This window comes from Protopterus annectens, chromosome 12.part0, assembly GCF_019279795.1.
Source record: "Protopterus annectens isolate FY-2018-M chromosome 12.part0, PAN1.0, whole genome shotgun sequence".
Classification (NCBI taxonomy): domain Eukaryota; kingdom Metazoa; phylum Chordata; order Ceratodontiformes; family Protopteridae; genus Protopterus; species Protopterus annectens.
In genome coordinates, this window is record NC_056746.1 from 199842367 (window position 1) to 199861139 (window position 18773).

The 18773-nt window shown below is 40.7% G+C and overlaps 1 protein-coding gene across 4 annotated transcripts in view; it reads right to left on the bottom strand.

The window, feature by feature from the left end:
- TBC1D24 (TBC1 domain family member 24) overlaps window positions 1-18773 on the bottom strand; it is a 526383-nt gene that overhangs the window by 77793 nt on the left and 429817 nt on the right. The window lies entirely within an intron of this gene.

The window sequence follows — 18773 nt, forward strand, 5'->3', positions numbered from 1 at the left end:
ACATGAATCCTCATAAGCAACAAAAATAAAAGGCACGTAAAAAGGAACCCCAATGGAGCACTTATCTGCAATGGTTCGGTGAAACCAGCAACGGAATGTAGGAGTTCAGAACTACAATCAAGAGATGGTGTTCAGACTGGCTGCAAAGAAGTTCTGAAGATGTTACATCCGGACATCACCTTTATGCCCTATACTACACAAGAAGCATACATGTAATGTACGGCGTGCCTGAAAGTACCCTTAGGCTTTGGTAAATTGGCTGGACTTCAGACAGGGGATCCCTAATGTTATGAATACTGTAACAGTGAAGTGGAAGGACATATTTAGATACAAATTTCTGACATGAATTATCTTTAATAAGTACTACATCCAAATAATTTATGCTAGTATCAGACCAATTATAAGTACATCTTAAAAATTCAGTTGTATTATTTAAAAACTCCTTAAATTCATTTAAATGTTGTTGTATCATCCAAAAATGCAAAAAAACAGCGTTCCCATGTATTTAGATTTGAAAACAAAATTATGTCGCAGTACTATAACACCAAACTGGCATATAAAAGGGCACAAGATGCTCCGATCACCACTCCTGTTAGTTGTTTAATGTATTCTCCATATAAAAAAATATATAATTATTATGAAAAATGATTTCCATAAAATCCTCCCAACATATTCATTTCATTGATGACAAAGAAAATCACAGGATAAAAAATATCCCTAAACCAAGCGATACCCATTTGGTGTGGGATACAGGAGATAAATCCACCACATTGACAGTGACAAGAATAAACTCTACACTATAAAATTCCTGTCAAATATGCCCTAAAAAGTCCCGTAAGTCTCAGGACATAAGAGTACTTGTTGAAAACATTTTTCAACTTACTATCCACATACAATGCCAGCAGGTGGGTTTTGGAACCTGCTGTAGCCACTATATGGCACAGAGGTGCATTAATGGTACACTTGTGCACCTAAGGATGCCATATATACTATTTATAACTGGATATTCAACCCTTAAAAAATTATACAACTTCAGTTCTAAACAACCTTGATCAAGCAAATCTTTAAAGTTAACATCAGTTTTGTAATATGCTAAGTTTATTTCATTCCTCGATAACCTTTCATACTGGGAATTTAATAACTCTTACATCTTGCTGAATATTCTACAGTATTCATTATAAACATACCATCCCTCCCCCCAATCTGGTTTCATTAGCCTAACTGTTTTGTTCTCAATCAGTTCATCCATTAACTGTTTTGTCACCTACGATCAAATTATAATTAACATACTTTCTTCATTGTTGAAACATTCTTCTAATATCATTTTCACAAAACTTTTCGAACAAATGCAGTAAATGGTATAAAGGAGGGTTAAAAGTGCTAGGGCAGGCACATTCATAGGGTAGCCTAACCTCATTAGATACCTCACTAAATAATACCTTCCAGTTCAGCTTTCTAGCAAGCATTTTTAAATCCAAGCAGGTATCACCTAAATCAAGTCTCTGTTTTAGCACAAAGGTAAACCCTCTGCAGAAAAGATGAAAAAACAAAACAATATCAATATTACTACAGTTAAAAGTTTTATAACCATGACATTCATGGACAATGATATCACTGTTAGTTTGACATAAAAAAAATCTCCCTTAAAAAAAAATTAGGACAGAAGCCTGAAGACTAAGTCAGAACATAAAATCTGTAGATCCAAGATTAACAGGAGTGAAGGGGAACCCCCCTTCCTCAAATGCATCAATGGTTACATCATGGTGCTCCTCCTGTAATATGTTTTCTGCCCCATCTTCCGTGTGTACTGGTCATTGAATTGACCTCCCTTGCTTGATTTGATGAATGTTCTTGCTGTGGTATCCTCGCTGACCTGCATGGGGGGGGGGGGCACTGTTTGTGACCTACCCTCGTTACTGCCACAGCCTCTAAACATCGTTTATTCCTTCCCTCGTGATGTTTTTCCTTGTGCTTAGTCAAGGCATGCTGCTGTACTTTGTGCATACTGTTTTTTTTTTTTTTACTACTACATATCACTGTTAGTTTGCTTTTGGCTATCGCAATCGCAATCGCACATCACTATTTACATTTGGCTTCCACATACCACTGTTAACAAAAAACAGCCACAACGCTATTCAGTACTTACCAAAATTTAGCAGAATGTAAACCTCTCATCTTAACTTCAGACAGACTTCCGAGTGTGGCGGCAGAAAATTTATTAGGTTAGTTCATCTTCCCCCATGATTAAAGTGCCTACCTGCAGACCTTCAGTTTATTCTAAGCTATAACTGATCAAATGGTGACTGGAAGATTCTTATCACCACTACATGCAAAATAAATAACAAAAAGACTTTAGGGTATTAGTTGAAAAAAAGACTGTAAATCTCTCTGCAACAATGGGCCACCCAGACAGCATGGCAAGTTCTCCCTAATCAGCACCAATGTCTGAACCAAATAGGTAAGAGAAAATCACTTCAATCTACAAATAACTGTTTAAATTATTAGCATGACTGAACACAACATTAGATCTACTAATGCAAAAATTCAAGGAATGGAGCTAGTGCTGACTCAACACTCCTATGATATTAATGAGCTGCAGAAAACCACACAGGAGATGCATGTCAAATGTACAAACTATAAGACCCCACAAAGAAGGAAATTAAGATAAAACTGAAAGAAATGAAAGACAGACCATGATGTAAGAACTTATGCTTCATGGCAGTAACAGAAAAGGCAGAAGTTAACTGCCCGCATTTCATGAGAGAAATTATTAGCAAATGACCTGAGGTGCCAGCACACAAACTGTACATTAAGAGGGCTCACAGAGTGTAACTGCCTCTGGCAGGAAAGAAGATAGAAAGATATGGTGTTAGTCACGTTAGGTAAGCTATGTGTAAACCTCAAAGTGGATCAGAACAGAGTGTAAATAGATAATGCTCATGATAAAATCAGTTCATCCCAGATATAAAGCTCTGAAGAACTTTAAATATCAATTTTATGTTGTTGTGCCCTGCAATTTTAAATGCCTTGTTTATCTCTGGCAGTAAAACCTTTTGGGAAGCCGAAGCTGTTTTGGAGGACTAATGGCCATAAGGGGCAAGACAAAGTACAGTTGTGTACACTTACCATAAATGTAGATGTTCGAGTGTATTCACTGTTGCAGTCATTACAATTGGGTTATCCTGCTGGCAGGCTACCCTCAGTCGGCCTGAATTCCAAAGTTTAGGTCCGGCGTCGGTTGCTGTCGCCTCTTCCCTGACATCAGTGCGCCAGGGGTATAAAAGATGCAGCCGACACCATTTTATTCAGTTTTTCTTGCCCCAGATGTCAGGTGCCCCCAAAAGGGTAGGCTAAAAATATGTCAATAAAACATGCAAGCACCAAAGTATATATTTTGCCTTCATCTACAAGCAAATACACCACATAGGTTGTATAGAATAGAGAAGTACAGATAAGTTCCAGCAAAGAAATGGGGGATGGCGGGTGGGTAACCTGGACTGCAACAGTGAATACACTCGAACATCTACATTTATGGTAAGTGTACACAACTGTACTATGTTCTTCGTGTTTCACTGTTGCAGTCATTACAATTGGGTTGAATCCCAAAGCTAAGGTTGGGAGGCTGGAGCTAAATAACATTAGGAGCGGCTATTAGGCCCTGCAGAACTGCAGTGGCAAAGCCTGCCCTGGATTTAGAGTAGAGTGGCAAGTGATAGTGCTTTGTGAAGGTGTGCACTGAACACCAAGTAGCCGCCTCTAAAATGTCTTTGGTTGGTACTCCTCTGAGGAAGGCTGCTGAAGTGGCCGCTGCTCTGGTTGAATGTGGCCTAATGCCCTTAGGTACTGGCTTGCCATGTTGTGAATAGCAGAAACGAATGCAGTGGCCTATCCACTTTGAAATAGTCTGCTTTGAGATAGCCTTTCCTTGTGATCCTGCAGCATATGCCACTAGTAATTGCTCTGTCTTTCTGAAAGCTTTGGTTCTGTTCAAATAGAAACGTAGCTGTCTGTGTATATGGCAGCATAGCGGATAATGTAGTCTTACAAAGAATGCAGAATTCTCTCCCCCTTATTCTGTGGGTTTGGATAAAAGGTAGGCAGATGAATAGTTTGGGTAAGGGCCACACTGGACACTACCTTACGCATAAATGTCGGGTTTGTCCTCAGAGAAACCCTGTCTGGATAAAAAATGATAAAAGGTTCCACAGCCATGGGTGCCTGTAGCTCTGAGACTCGTCTTGCAGAAGTCATTGCTAGGAGCAGAGCCGTTTTCCAAGATAAAAACTTTATATCAGCTGTAGAGGCTGGCTCAGAAGGAGGCAGGGTGAGTTTTTCCAAGACATAATTGAGGTCCCAAGCAGGTATTGGTGATCTCCTTGGAGGCCTTAAATTTTTGGCCCCTCTGAGCTACTGCCTTAATAATGGATGAGAAAAGGATGAGAAAATATTGGTGGCTCTGTATTGTAATGAGCTGAAATGGCAGAGGCATGAATTTTTATAGATGAAAAGGATAGGCCTTTGTCCGGCATCTCAGTCAAGTATTGTAAAATCTGAAGAATATTTGATATAGCTGTGTCAATTCCTTGTGCCTGGTTCCAAGCACAGAATCTCTTCCATTTTCCAGCATAGGATTTTCTAGTACTAGGCCACTTGGCCTCCAGAAAAACATCCATCACCGCTTTAGTGAGAGGTGTGTTTTGTAAGACTACATTATCCGCTATGCTGCCATATTTAAAATCTTGAGTTGGCTGTGCAGGATTTGATTGTTCTGCTGGGATAGTAGATGAGGCACTTGAGGTAAGGTCCAGGCTGGGCAATGAGACAAGTTCCTTAGGATTGGATATCAGTACTGGCGTGGCCAGTGTGTGGCAATCAGTATAATTTTTGGCTTCTCCTGCCTGACCTTTAGGAGTACCTTGGGGAGGAGAGGCAGAGGAGGAAAGGCATATACTGTTAAGTTTTTCCAGCTGAAAGATAGGGCATCCACTTTCCATGCTTGTCTGTGATAAGTCCTTGTGCAGAATCTCTTTAGTTGGTAGTTGTGAGGTGAGGCAAATAGATATATGTCCGGGCATCCCCATTTCCTTGTTACCATGCTGAAGACTTGTGGATCCAAATTCCACTCGTGGGGATCCATGAGGTTTCTGCTTAGTTCGTCTGCCAGAGTATTTGTCTTTCCTGGCAGGAATTGTGCCTGTAGATGTACTTGGTAAGCCAATGCTGTGTCCCACAAAGTCATGGCTAGTCTGCAAAGGGGGTAAGAATGAGTGCCTCCCTGCCTGCTTGTTTATATAACACATGACCGTGGTGTTGTCTGTTTTTAATCAGTAGTTGTCCTGGATGAAGTAGGTCCTTGAAGGCTGTCAGGGCAATTTGAACAGCTAGCATCTCTTTTTGATTGATATGTAGATGCATTTGGTTTGCGGACCATGTGCCTTGAATATACTTTCCTGTCATGTGGGCTCCCCAGGCATAATCCGATGCATCCATTGTTGATGACTGTGTGGCTGGGGGTAGAGTGAATGGCTGTCCCTTGTTCTGGTGACAGGCCTTCGCCCACCATTGAAACTCCTGCTGCAGGCAGGGAATGAGAGTAAGTATTGTTTCCAGGCTGTGGCAATGTTGAGTCCAAACACTTTTTAGGTACCATTGAAGTTTCCTCATATGCAGTCTTGCATATGGAATTAGTAGAATGCAGGATGCCATGAAGCCCAAAGCCTGCAGAATTTTTCTTGCAGATAACTGGGCCTTTGTTGCCAACAGTTTGAAATAGGTAGTCAGTTGCCTTTGTTTGTCTGGCGTGAGATAAGCCATCTGGGCAGTTGTATTTAAGCTTGCACCCAGGAATATTATCTCTCGAGAGGGTACTAGTTTTGATTTCTGTTCGTTGACTGTGTACCCTAGGCATAGTAGTAATCTCTTTACAAATGCCAGATGCTGTAGTAGAATGTCCTTCTTCTCTGCTTGAATGAGGCAGTCATACAAGTAAGGATATATTTGTATTCCTCTAGGTCTGCAGAATGCAATTACTGGTGCCAGGCACTTTGTGAAGACCCTGGGCGCAGTAGATAAGCCAAAGGGCAGTGCAGAGAATTGGTAGTGCATTGAGCCAGCTTTGAATCCGAGGTATCTTCTGCATGTTTGTCTGATTGGGACATGCAGTTATACCTCTTTTAGATCTAAAGTCACAAGCCAAGCCTTCTTGCCCAATATGGGCAGAAGCTGCTATAGAGTCAACATTTTGAATTTTTTATAATACCCAGATAGGTCCAGTATTGGTCTCCAGGCTTTGTCCTTTCTGGGTACCAAGAACAGTCTTGAATAAAATCCTTGTCCCTGCTCTTGCTCTGGTACTTGTTGAATGGCCCTCATGTCCATGAGGGATGAGACTTGTTTTTGTGCCTCTGCCCATTGATTTGTATCAGCTGGATGAATGGTCAGGGATGCAATTAGAAGAAATGAGGGAATTTATCTGGGAGGGGATAAAGAGCAGGATAAAATGGGAAGGATTAATGGCCTCAATCCCACAAGGAGGGCTTGGATTACCCAATCTAAAAGAGTATTATCAAGTGACACAAGTTTGCCATACTTGATCAGGATTCTACCTATTAAGTGGAAAAGAATGTAGTTAGAAAAGGAAGTGAATTTAAAGTCAGAAGAGGCGATAGAAGCATGGAAAGGAAAAGAAAGGGACCAGAACACAAAGTTAGGCACACAAACTTCTTGAGTTTTAGCAATGAAATGCCTGCCTGACTGGACAGAGGAAATACTCCCAATAGGATATGCACTAAAGGGTAAAACTGGAGTAAATAGTGAGTTGGCAATATTCCGCTGAAAAAAATGGATCAAAGTCCAAGTGTGGATAGGAAGCAAAGAGATAGGATGGGATGAACCTCAATTGGCGAGGAAAAAGCAACAGACAGTTGGTCAGATTTTCTGAAATCCTTTGTTCTGTGAAGATAAAAATGTAGCTGTCTGTGAATATCTAATACATGAAGGGAATATTCCCCTTTATTGGAAAAATTAGGGAGAAAGACCAGCAGCTGAAGTGTCTTAGTGATATTAGATTCTGAGACTACCATTGATAAAAAGGATAGATTAGTCCTAAGGGAGACCCTGTCTTTATGAAATATGTAGTGTAGTTTTAAGTAGTATAAATATCCTAACCAGGTATGCCCTGGTAGTGAATTTCACAAAGACTTAATTTTTGCTTTTGACCAATGTGGCCTTGAAATTGTCAAGGCAATTATAAAGAAAAACACTAAAGAAATTTTAAGATTGCAGAATGATATTTCTAAATACAACGAGTGTGTTACTGATGACTTATTGTTTGATGTTGACAAATCTAGGTACTATGATATTAGGAGGGGAGTAGATCAACATTGTGACACAGTACTCAATCGAAGTACAAGAAATTAAGGAGGGATATTCAGGAATATCAGGAGGGCAGGCAGTATCCTAACCACCCACACAATAGATGGCATACTGAAGCCCACCCTATTGAACGCAATGCCAATAGGAATCACCCTGAACCCTTAGTTTTGGAAGAGAATGAAGCAGAGGTGTTTTCTGAAGAACAGCCACAGGGTGTGGGCAACGAGGAGGATTTTTTACCCCGCAGGTCAGAGCGGATACACAAACAGGGACACCCCTCCACAGGGAACTATCACCCTTTAGCCATATCTCCTCAGGAACAGAGGGGAGGGGGGCCAACAAGAGTGTGGAGGAAAACCAGGAGACATGATTGGTAGAAAAAGGTAACTATACTGTTACCAGTATAGGGGAATATTCTATGTATACCAAGGACAACTACCACATCTACAATTATAGTGACTTTCCAGTCTCCGATGTTTGTTTCCAGCTTTTTACCAAGGGCTTTAAATTTGTTCCCAACAGACGTAGTAACCTAGTGCACACTATCTTGGACCTGAAATTGTTCATGCGTAAACTCAATCTAGAGAATTTATTGGGAGCTACGCCAGGGACCCCAAGCCTGCATTTGAGAAAATCTAGTACATTTAATCCCCCACTCCACCCACAACTCAGAAATTTGGAGCATAGAATTGAGTTACAATTCAGGAAAGAACTGGGAAAGGATAAATATGTAGCTAATCTAAACCAGGAAGAAAGTGAACTATTACAAGAGTTGAGTCAGGGTCAACTCTTGAGAGTCATGGAACCCGACAAGGGCGGCGGAACCGTATTAATGGATCAAAATTTATACCAGGCCAAAATGTACAATATTTTACACGATTATGATAAATACACATCTGCTTCTATACATGAAATCAATTTATCATATCACAAGATAGATTTGGCCATAAAAGACCTGGTAGACCAGGATGTTATAGAAATGGATATTTTTACATATCTTAATACAGATCCTAGGGTACCCACAATTTTTGGGGTGCCCAAGATACACAAAGATCCAACTGACCCGCCCTTAAGACCTATTGTAGCAGCTCAAGGGTCCAAGACACACAATATTTCCAAATTTTTAGATTGGAAATTGAAGGAATTATGGGGGAGACAGGACTACATCCTTAAAGATTCCTGGGCTTTTTTACATAATATCCAAACCCATTTATTTGAAAAAGAGGTCGTATTTTTAACCATAGATGTGGTTGACCTTTTTTCGGTTATTCCAACTGACCTTGGGTTGGAGTGGATAGAGGAGGCCCTATGGGAGTGCCCTGATATTACCCCCAATGATGTACATATGGTCACTGAACTTCTTGGCTTGGTATTAAAAAACAATTTTGTTTTCTTCTCCGGAGAATATTTTAAGCAGACGTCTGGAGTTTCTATGGGTGCAAATTGTGCCCCCACTTATGCTGATATTGTCATGTACATATGGGAAAAGAAATTTGTGGTTAACAGTGAATTTTCTATATATTGGAACTATTACTGCAGGTTCTTGGACGACATATGTATTTTTTGGAATGGACCAGTGGAGTGTATTGACAATTTTATCAAGTACATAAATACAACTACGACCTTTTTAAAATTTACTCATCAAATAACCCACAACAGTGTCAATTATTTAGATGTGACTCTTACTAAAGAAGGCGAAGGTGTAAAATCCTATATTTACAGAAAGCCCACATTCTCGAACAGTTACATCCATTTTCAGAGTTCACATCCTAGATTTCAAAAAAGAGGAATTATGAAGGGGCAGTTTGTCAGAATTTCCCGGATGACATCACAGGATTTGGATTTCAGTGACGATGCGACAAACTTACATCCTTATTCCTAGAAAGGGGATACCCTATAAGTTTAGTACAATCTGTTCAGGATGAGGTAATGGCTGCACGTAACACTAGATTCAGTCCTATCCTGGGTAAGGGGTCTGGGGAGACCGACGGACCTTACCCCAAGGACATTGCTGGTTTGTTTTCCAGTAATTTCGCCTTCATTACTGATTTCAGTACTAATGCCACACATATTAGAAAAATAGTAGAAAAGGAATGGCAATTGTTTCAGGAATTTACTGACTTAAGTTCGTTTAAAGACAAAAGTCTGAAAACAGTTTTTAGAAGAGGAGTTAACGGAACATACAGTCCTCTCGTACAAAGAAAGGAACGTACAAATGTGGTCATTGTTCATCCTGCAAATACATAATCCACGACCATCATGTATATTTAGAAAGTAGGAACAGGGACATTAAAGCCTCTAGTTATTCCAACTGTTTGTCCACTGGGGTGGTTTATTTGGCCTTATGTCAGTCGTGCCAGGCGTTTTATATCGGTAAAACCGAAAGACAACTAAAACGCCGCATATATGAACATCAATATGACATAACCAAATCCAATAGTAAAAATGCATTGTACAAGCATTCCATTGAATGTGAGGGGGCCAGGTTTTTGTTTTTTGTGGTGGAAACTGTTCCCAAAGATATCAGGGGTGGACCCTGGGAGGCTAAGCTAGCTCACAGGGAGACCTTTTGGCAGATTCTTTTAGAATCTAACAAATTTCCAGGCCTCAATGATTTTATTTCAATTGCACCCTACCTTAAACTTAAGGCAGAGCGTATTTAAAATTGAAGTTGTTACCTATAGAGACTAAGCTTTTTACAATTTTTAACATTTTTTGATTGAAACCATGGCATATTAAAACTAATGTTTTAATATATGTTTTATATTGTATATTTAATATATGTAAAACACCAAGTACTTTTTAGCTTGATAGTGTGAAACAGTAGTATATGTACGACCATTAGTAATGGATTGTAATTAGTTTTACAATAGGTTTTCATGCCTAGTATTTATAGAGTTTTAAAAATGATATATTTTTTAATTCATTTGTTGATTACATTATTTAATTAAATTATTGAATAATTGTGTTACACATGGCAGTATGGGAAGTATTTAAACTGCAGTCTATCCTGGGACTTTATCTGATGAAGTCGTATTTAATCGATGAAAACGTGTGTTTTTTACTTTGTTTCACGTTAATAAACTGTTCATACTGTTCATACAGCAGCGCCTTATTGTGAGCTTTCTGGTGGAGGTTTCGGACTGGCATCAGCTGTTTTTGGATATTACGAGTTGTGGTTACAGCGTTTTCTTTTCCTTTCATTGCGGTTCATGTAGTGTAGTTTGCAGGACAAAGCCTGAAGTTCAGATAATCTCCTGGCAGATGTAATAGCCATTAAAAATAAAGTTTTCAAAGTCAGAAACTTCAAGTCATGTGTAGCTGATGGTTCGAAAGAGGCAAAGTAAGGGACTGAACTAGTGTTGGATCCCAGGGAGGAATGTGTTCTTTAAATGGAGGTCTTAACATTAGGACTCCCTTTAAGAAGGCTTTACAAAGTTTGTGCGACATAAGGGATGATCTATCTAACCCCATATGGAAGTTAGGGATTGCAGCTAGATGGACTAATTGTTGAGGTACAGGAACCAGATTGATAGCGGTTAGCTAAAAATCCAAAACTTTATGAACAGGGGTCACATAAGGATCAAGTTCATTCAGAAGAGCCCAACTTGTGAATTTTTCCCATTTACTCTGATACAGTTTGCTAGCTGAAGGCTTGCGAGGGGCCCCGGTGATATGGCGGACAGGAGAGGAAAGGGAAGGATGCCTGGCAATCATGGGAATTGCAGAAGCCATGTAGTGAGCTTGAGATAATGGAGGATTGGATGAGCCATGCCCTCCAGATGAGACAGCAGATCTGGATCTGGGTCCAGCATCCATGGTTTCTGAAGAAGATGAAGCCAAAGGAAAGGAAACCAAACTTGTCGAGGCCAAAAAATGGCAATGAGGATAATTGAGTTCTCCAACCTCTTGACTTTCTTTAGAAACTGGGATATCAGAAGAGTTGGGGTAAAGGCATAGAGAAGACCGGGGGGGGGGGCAACTGTGGAGAACAGAGTCTCTGGGTGACTCTCCCAGAGGGGGGGATTAGGGCAAAGTAACTGCTGCACTTGTTGTTCAGGGAAGATGCAAAAAGACTGCAGCAAGGTTGGCCCTAGTGATGAAAAATCTCTTTTGCCACCACAGAATTGAGAGACCACTTGTGAGGCATGAGAATGGTTCTGCTCAGTTTATCCACTATCACATTGGAGCTCCCTGGAATGTGCATTGCTGTGAGAAAGTGGTTGGAAGAAATCACCCACTGCCAAACTTCTCGACACAGTGGTTAAGATTTGGTTTCCGCTTGTTTGTTGATATACCAGACTACCAACATGTTGCCTGTCTGAATTGCCACTGTTCCTAGCAGAAGGGCATCCTGAAATACTTGCAACGCCAACAGCACTGCCCTCATCTCTAGAATATTGATGTGCAAGTTGGCGTCCAGTTGGGATCATGTGCCTTGGACTGTCCTTCCCAGAAAAAGCCCTCCCCCACCTTATCTGGTAAGCATCCATGGTCACTATGGCTTGGGGTTGTGGAAGGATGAATGGACGGCCCGAAAGAATCTCGTTGGAGTGGAGCCACCATGAAAGTTCCTGTTTGCTGCGACTGGTAATCAAAATGTGGTGAGACACTGGATGATCTATCAGAGACCACTGGGAGGCTAGCAACCATTTTAAGATTTGCATGTGATATCTTGCTAAGGGAGCTAGAGTGATTGAGGCTGCCATCGAGCCTAATCCTTTTAGGACTAATCTGGCTGAAATACTTTTGCTCTGGATAATGTGGCTGACCTGAGATCTGATCCTTTGTAGCCTTTCCAGTGGGAGTGAAGAAATACCTGCAACTGTGTCTAACTCCGATGAATTCTAGTTGCTGTGAGGATTGTATATTTCACTTTTCTTAATTTATTGTGATGCCTAGAGATGCAGAGTGTAATCTCTTGCCCGTTCAAACTGACACCTGGTGATAGCGGTGAGGAGCCAGTTGTCGAGGTATGGAAAAACTCAAAATCCTTGCAGTCTGAGATAAGCTACCACCACTATGCATTTGGCAAACACCCTTGGGGCTGAGATGACTCCAAAGGGCAGTGCTCTGAAATGGAAATTACTTTCCCCGATGGAAAAGCTGGAACCTCCTGGTGAGTTGTCCCATTTTTATGTGGTAACACGCATCCTGGAGGTCTATAGAGCACATCCAATCATCTTTTTCCATGAATGGATTTACAGACTGTACAGAGACCATCTGAAATTTGCTTTGCTGAACTGCCTTACTGAACTGGCTAAGATCCAAAATGGGTCTCTCCAGTCCCCTGTTTTTTTGGGCACTAAGAAGAACATTGAGTAAAAACTGGATCCTATTTGGTCTGGTGGGACTTTTTGGATGACTCTTATCAAGCAGTTTTTGAATTTCTGCCACTGCTGCTTCCCTGTGCCTGGGTGGAACATTTGGGAGTCTTTTTTGGGGATTTGGACTTATAGAAAGTGGGATATTGTAACCTCTGGATATGATTCCATGCACCCATTCATCCAATGTTATCAGCTTCCAGGCAGGCTGGTGCAGGGATAACAGTCCACCGACTGCCTCCAGAGGATGGCAATTGGGCCTTCATTCAGGAGTACTGGTAGGAAGTATCAGAGAAGGAATCTCTGGCCCCTGGTTCTGTGGGTCACTTCTATCTCTAGTGCGGTGTCTTCCATTACTTTCCCCTCTGCCCAGGGAGAGTCTTTGCCACTTGAGTCCTAAAAAGGCCCTTGGGACTTCTTAAACCATAGTCTCCCACTTCTCTGGTTCCTAGACTAGGGCCGTTGAAGAGTGGAGAAACATATGCCTACGGCAGAAAGTCTCTTCCCATCTTTCTCACATCTGGCCAGAGTGTCTTTTACCGTAGGGTCAAATAGGGAAGATCCATCAAATGGAGCGTTGATGAATGATGCTTTAAATGGCTCCACAAAATCACACAAATGCATCCAGGAGTGCCTTCTAATGGCTATGCCTGAACCCACAGCTGTTGTCGTCCCTTCAGCTGCGTGGGCAATCAGTCTCATGGACGAGTTAGAAATTTGTTCGAGGGTGGCGAGCTGAGAAGCAACTTTGTCCCATACCCCTTCTGCTACTTCTCCTGAGAGGGTATCAGAGAGCTCTTTGACTAGATCCCTCTGTAACCTTGTAACGTGCACCATGTAGTTCAAGGGTATAAAAGCAAAGGTTGTTGAAACGTAAACTCCCTTCCCAAACCTATCCATAGTCCTAGACTCCTTGTTAGGAGGATGGATAGTTGGACTTTCCTCAGCAAGTTCCTTCTTAGTGGCTGCCGCTATTCACCATGGCATCTACAGGTATGCCTTTGGATCAATGTTGCTCTTCTTTGAGGGTGGAAAGGGTCTGGTCAGGTCTCTTGGGGATCAGTTCTATGGAGTTGGGCATCTTCCACACCCACTGCACAATCAGTTTAATGAGCTTGTCAGAGGGCAGAGAGATCTAAGAGGTAGAAGGTTGGGCACGAAAAGCCTCCATGTATACAGATCCAGGTATACAGACTCCTCTGAAGAAGGTTGAAGGGAAGACCAGCCACCCCTCTGCTTTAGGACCTCTAGGATGTCCTCAAAAGAAACATCATCAGGGGTTGACCTGGGGGAACCTTCCCCTTTATCAAATTTGGTATCTTCTGTGAAGGACTCCTCTGGGGAGTCCAAGTGCTTCCTTTTGCAATTTTTCTTCGCAGGTACTTCCTTAGGGGGATGCTCCAGGGAAGTGTTCAAAGAGGAAACCACCAAAGTGTTAAGGAGAAGCACAGAAAGGTAAGGACCTATCGGAAAAAGGGTAGGCTATAAGAGAAAAACAGTAATTATTGATAGGAGAAAAAAATCTAAACACAAAACTTTAGCAAAAATATAAGAGAAAAAAAGATCACTTAGTTTGAGAGCTATTGGCAATGCGTCTGTCACATGAAGTGGCAAATGAAATCTGCAGTATTTTGGAAAGGAGAATTCTGGGTAAGACTTAAGATCAAGAGTTTTTTGGTTCTTGTGGGCTGTAGTACTGGCTGAGTTGGTTCAGATGCTCAGAACCAAACCTATATGACGATAAAATGAAGATTGACAACATTAGATCAAACTTTAACAAAGTTAAGCTGAAGCTGCTCTTCTTAGCTATCAAGTGAAATACATACATGAAACTACTGCATCACTTTAAATTAGCTGTGTATAAAAATATTAGCATTAATAGACATAAACATAAGATATCCATTTCAAGGCCAAGAACTTATTTGGACTGCAGGCTAGAGTTTGCCTTTCCTATCAAGGATTGATATCAGAGTATAGGCAAAGAGAAAGAAACAGGGGGATCCAAAGTAAAAACCAGGACTGGTAGTTCTTAGTAGAATGTACAACATAAGCTGCAGTGAAAATTAAAAACAGATAATTAGTAGGATATATAAAATACTGCATGATAACTACAGGAACCAATCAGAGAAAGTTATAATCAATTCACAAAGAAACAACAGAGGTACATACATGGGTCCCAAGTATGCAACAAAGTCTAGAAGATTTAGGATCTTTGCTTGGAAGTGTTTGCACAGGTATTTTTATACCCCCAAAGCGAACTCCAAAGAAAAATTTCCTCAGGCAGACTGCAAATGTTGGAGGTGAGATGGGGAAGAAATAGGTAACTAAAATCCTATTTTTAGGAATATAATGAGGTGGCAGACTTGAAAAATTCCCTGCAGACTAGTCTAACAGAAATACTAGGTAAGCAAATTGGTGTAACTAAGGAAATGATTTTTTGAGCTATGATAAAGAATCAGAATTGCTTAGACATAGCATGGCCTTCCTGAGTTTAGTTCTGCTGGCTGCCAAAAAAAGCAACTACTAAAAAATGGAAATTCAAAACTCTAAACCAACTGTACTAGAAGTAGGGAATATACTAACAGATAAAATAACTGGAAGTAGGATCTTTAGAAAAAGGTAGCAGCAAATTACACAGAAAAAATGGGAATTGCGGGAACAATGCATGCAGAATGATGTTTTGGAGGAGGAATGAGGTTTAAGTGAAGGCAGGAAATGAATATGCTTTGTAATGTTTGACAGACATTGACTGGAAAGATAAGTGATGTATAACATTTGTAAATTAAAATATTTCAAACATTTGTTTCATTTATATAAAAGTATAATTGCCTTGGTCATAAGTGACAAGTTAATAAAGATGTTTCTTGTTTAAAAAAAAAAATACTAGCAGTATAAATCCCATATTATACCATGACCCCCATTAATATTCCAAAACGTGCACGCTGATTGGTCAGCATGCACGTTGTAAATCGGAGTTATAGTAATGGAAAAAGGTCCAGTCTCCCGGACTTTTTCCATTAGTATAACTCTTTTTTTACAGCAACGGAGAACGCAAGATCTCCGTTGCTGTTTACAACCTGTCTCGCTATGTTAAACGAGGTTTAACATAGCGAGACAGCTTTTAAAAAAGCAACGGAGCATCTCCGTTGCTTTTTTTAAAGCTGTCTCGCTATGTTAAACCCATTTAACACAGCGAGACACTTTAAAAAGCAAAGGAGATCTTGCTTTCTCCGTTTCTTTTTTTCAAAACTGTCTCGCTATGTTAAATGGGTTTAACCTAGTGAGACAGCTTTAAAAAAAGCAACGGAGATTCTCGGTTGCTTTTTTAAAGCTGTCTCGCTATGTTAAACTTGCTTAACATAGCGAGACAGTTTGTAAAAAGCAACAGAGATCTTGCTTTCTCCGTTGCTTTTTTCAAAACTGTCTCGCTATGTTAAATGGGTTTAACATGGCGAGACAGCTTTAAAAAAGCAACGGAGACTCTGTTGCTTTTTTTTAAAGCTGTCTCTCTATGTTAAACCCATTTAACATAGCAAAACAGTTTGTAAAAAGCAACGGAGATCTTGCTTTCTCCATTGCTTTTGCCCACAGCTCTGATGTACTGCATAGGCATACGCATGCGCAGTACATCAGAACTGCCGCAGAATACCAGACAGCTGCAGAAGGGCAGTAAGGAGGCATTATACAATGCCATTATTTAAGAAAAGTAATTATTTTTTTTCTTAAATAATGTCATTGTATAATAGCAATAAACCACTTCTGGGTGTGGGCAATGCTGGATTTACCCACGGTTGGCTTTGTTTGGTCACTCGGGCTTCGCCCTCATGATGACCAAACCACGCCAACCGTGGGTAAATCCAGCATTACCCACACCCAGGCGTGGGTTATTGCTATATTGTACCTACCCAACACCTGCCCTTCCCTGACAAAACAGAATTCCTGGAAGTATAAGGGATGTGCTAGGGGCCACTAAAACCATACGTATAGTCAAATTAGCAGACTCTGACTTAAGCAACCCTCCCCTGCACCCCCCCACCCCCAAACTTATATATACTAACTCCAAGGTCGTCACACCGCTGAGAAAAGAGAATATTCTGAGAAATGGTCATCTTTGACTTGGTACATGTAAGTCTTTTTTTTTGCCATTCGGTCTCCATGTTTCAGGACTTGCTCCAGCAGGTTACAACATTTCAAATGTTTACTCATCTGATCTATGAGCTTACTCCATGTAAGAATGTTCTGAATAAAGGAGTTATACACCACAAGAATTCTGGGACTTTTAGCATTTGCAGAGGTCTTCACCTTGGAGAATACATTTCTGAAAGACACCAGTTACAATTTTCTTCTGTGATGCTTACAGTGTGATTAAAAGCAATGTTTCGGGAAGATCTAGAAGACTGTGAAAGAGTCCTCATAATCAGAAATAATATGATGAGGGAAGTGAAAAAGCAGTCATCTTCTTTAAAGGAAATGAAGGGAGTACTTCTCTCTCAATTCTTCTTTGTGTCTAAAGCCTTTGAGTGTACTGAAACAGGTACAGAGAGTTCCTATCACTGAAGTGGACTTGTTAGCCATAAGCTGCTTCAGAAGAGGATAAGTTGATCTTCACTTTTTTTAAGCAGGGTGAAGACGATCTTAGGTACTGGATTAATTACAGTGCATCTCTTAATGGAAACATGTGGTTCTGATTCCTTAGCCTCTAGAAATATCTTGGTTTATGCAGATGTCTCTTCCATTGCTGGCACTGATGAAAGTACTGTTTGATTTATATTTCGTAAGTGTCTTTTTTAGTAGACTCTTCAGGGCACATTACCAATCTTGAATCCCTACCAAAGAGAGATGGCAAAAGAAATGTCAACCTCAACAGTGGATAGAAAAATCTAATGTCTTTTTAATGAATTCAGCTCTCAACTTTGCCTTTTTTTCCCCGAGGTACTGTCTTGATGATGTTAGGCTTCTTCCATGTTTTGTTGCACACTATATCTACACTATATTGCCCAGGGGCAGAACTTTGATAGATGTCTTGCAAGATTTTTTTCCTCAAAGGAGGTGGAATCAATTTGCCATGATCCCCCTCTGCCTTATTTCCAGTTTCTCACCAAAGGGCATCTGGGGATGACTTCCCTTCATCGGAATATGTATCTAGGGAGAGAAACTTCATGGGGTGACTAGATGCTTCCCCTTACATGCCTCTTCTTGGGGGGCTTGGGAGGTCATCTGAATTCCCCCGGGAAGAAGGCATCTGAGGTCTACACACCACAGACCTACAAAATCCTCTATTTTTAAGGAGCACTAACAAAGACTGGTTGAAGTCCCTGCCCAATGGTGTCATGGGGCATAAGCAACAGATTTTATATCTGTCCCAGCAAAAACCCAAGTAGTGGTGTTCCTTGCATCAGAATGTTGATACACACCTCCTGACCCAAAACAGGAGTTATAAGAAATGCCAGTGCCGGTGTGGCTGTAGCAGCACTGGAGCTGCGAGGTAAACGTGCTAGGAGAAAAGGAAAAAAAAAAAAAACTACCCACACCCTGGGAAAAATAATAAAAGGGTTAGAGGGAGGGTGTTCCTACTGCAACAGTGATCTAGTACAGTTGTGTAAGTAAACTTACCGTAACAGTAGATGCTCAAATAAATCACTGTTGCAGTAGCCTAAGCTTTATGAGCATAATACCAAAACATATAACGAAAGGGCAAGGTCCTAGGTCATGTTACAATGCCTACCATGAACATGTGGAAAGCTTCAAGGACTTACAAGCTGAATATAGGATCTTTTGTATGACAAACATTAGGACTGAGATCCAAACTGTAAATAGCATAAAAGAAATGAGTAGAACTACAGCTGGATGCGTTCTCCTATCCCAATGCATGATATCACTGCATGTACTGGCAGAAGGCACAAGGAAATGAGTGTGGAACCTTATGAAAATTTAGAAATATTTCAAACTGACCACATTAGAAAAGGGAAGTCTAATAGTTATCCACTGCAGAAGGCTTTTGAAGTCAGATCTAAAAACTCTGGGAAAGTAAAGCAATATACCTACAACTCCATAATATATTGTGCATGCTTGCCA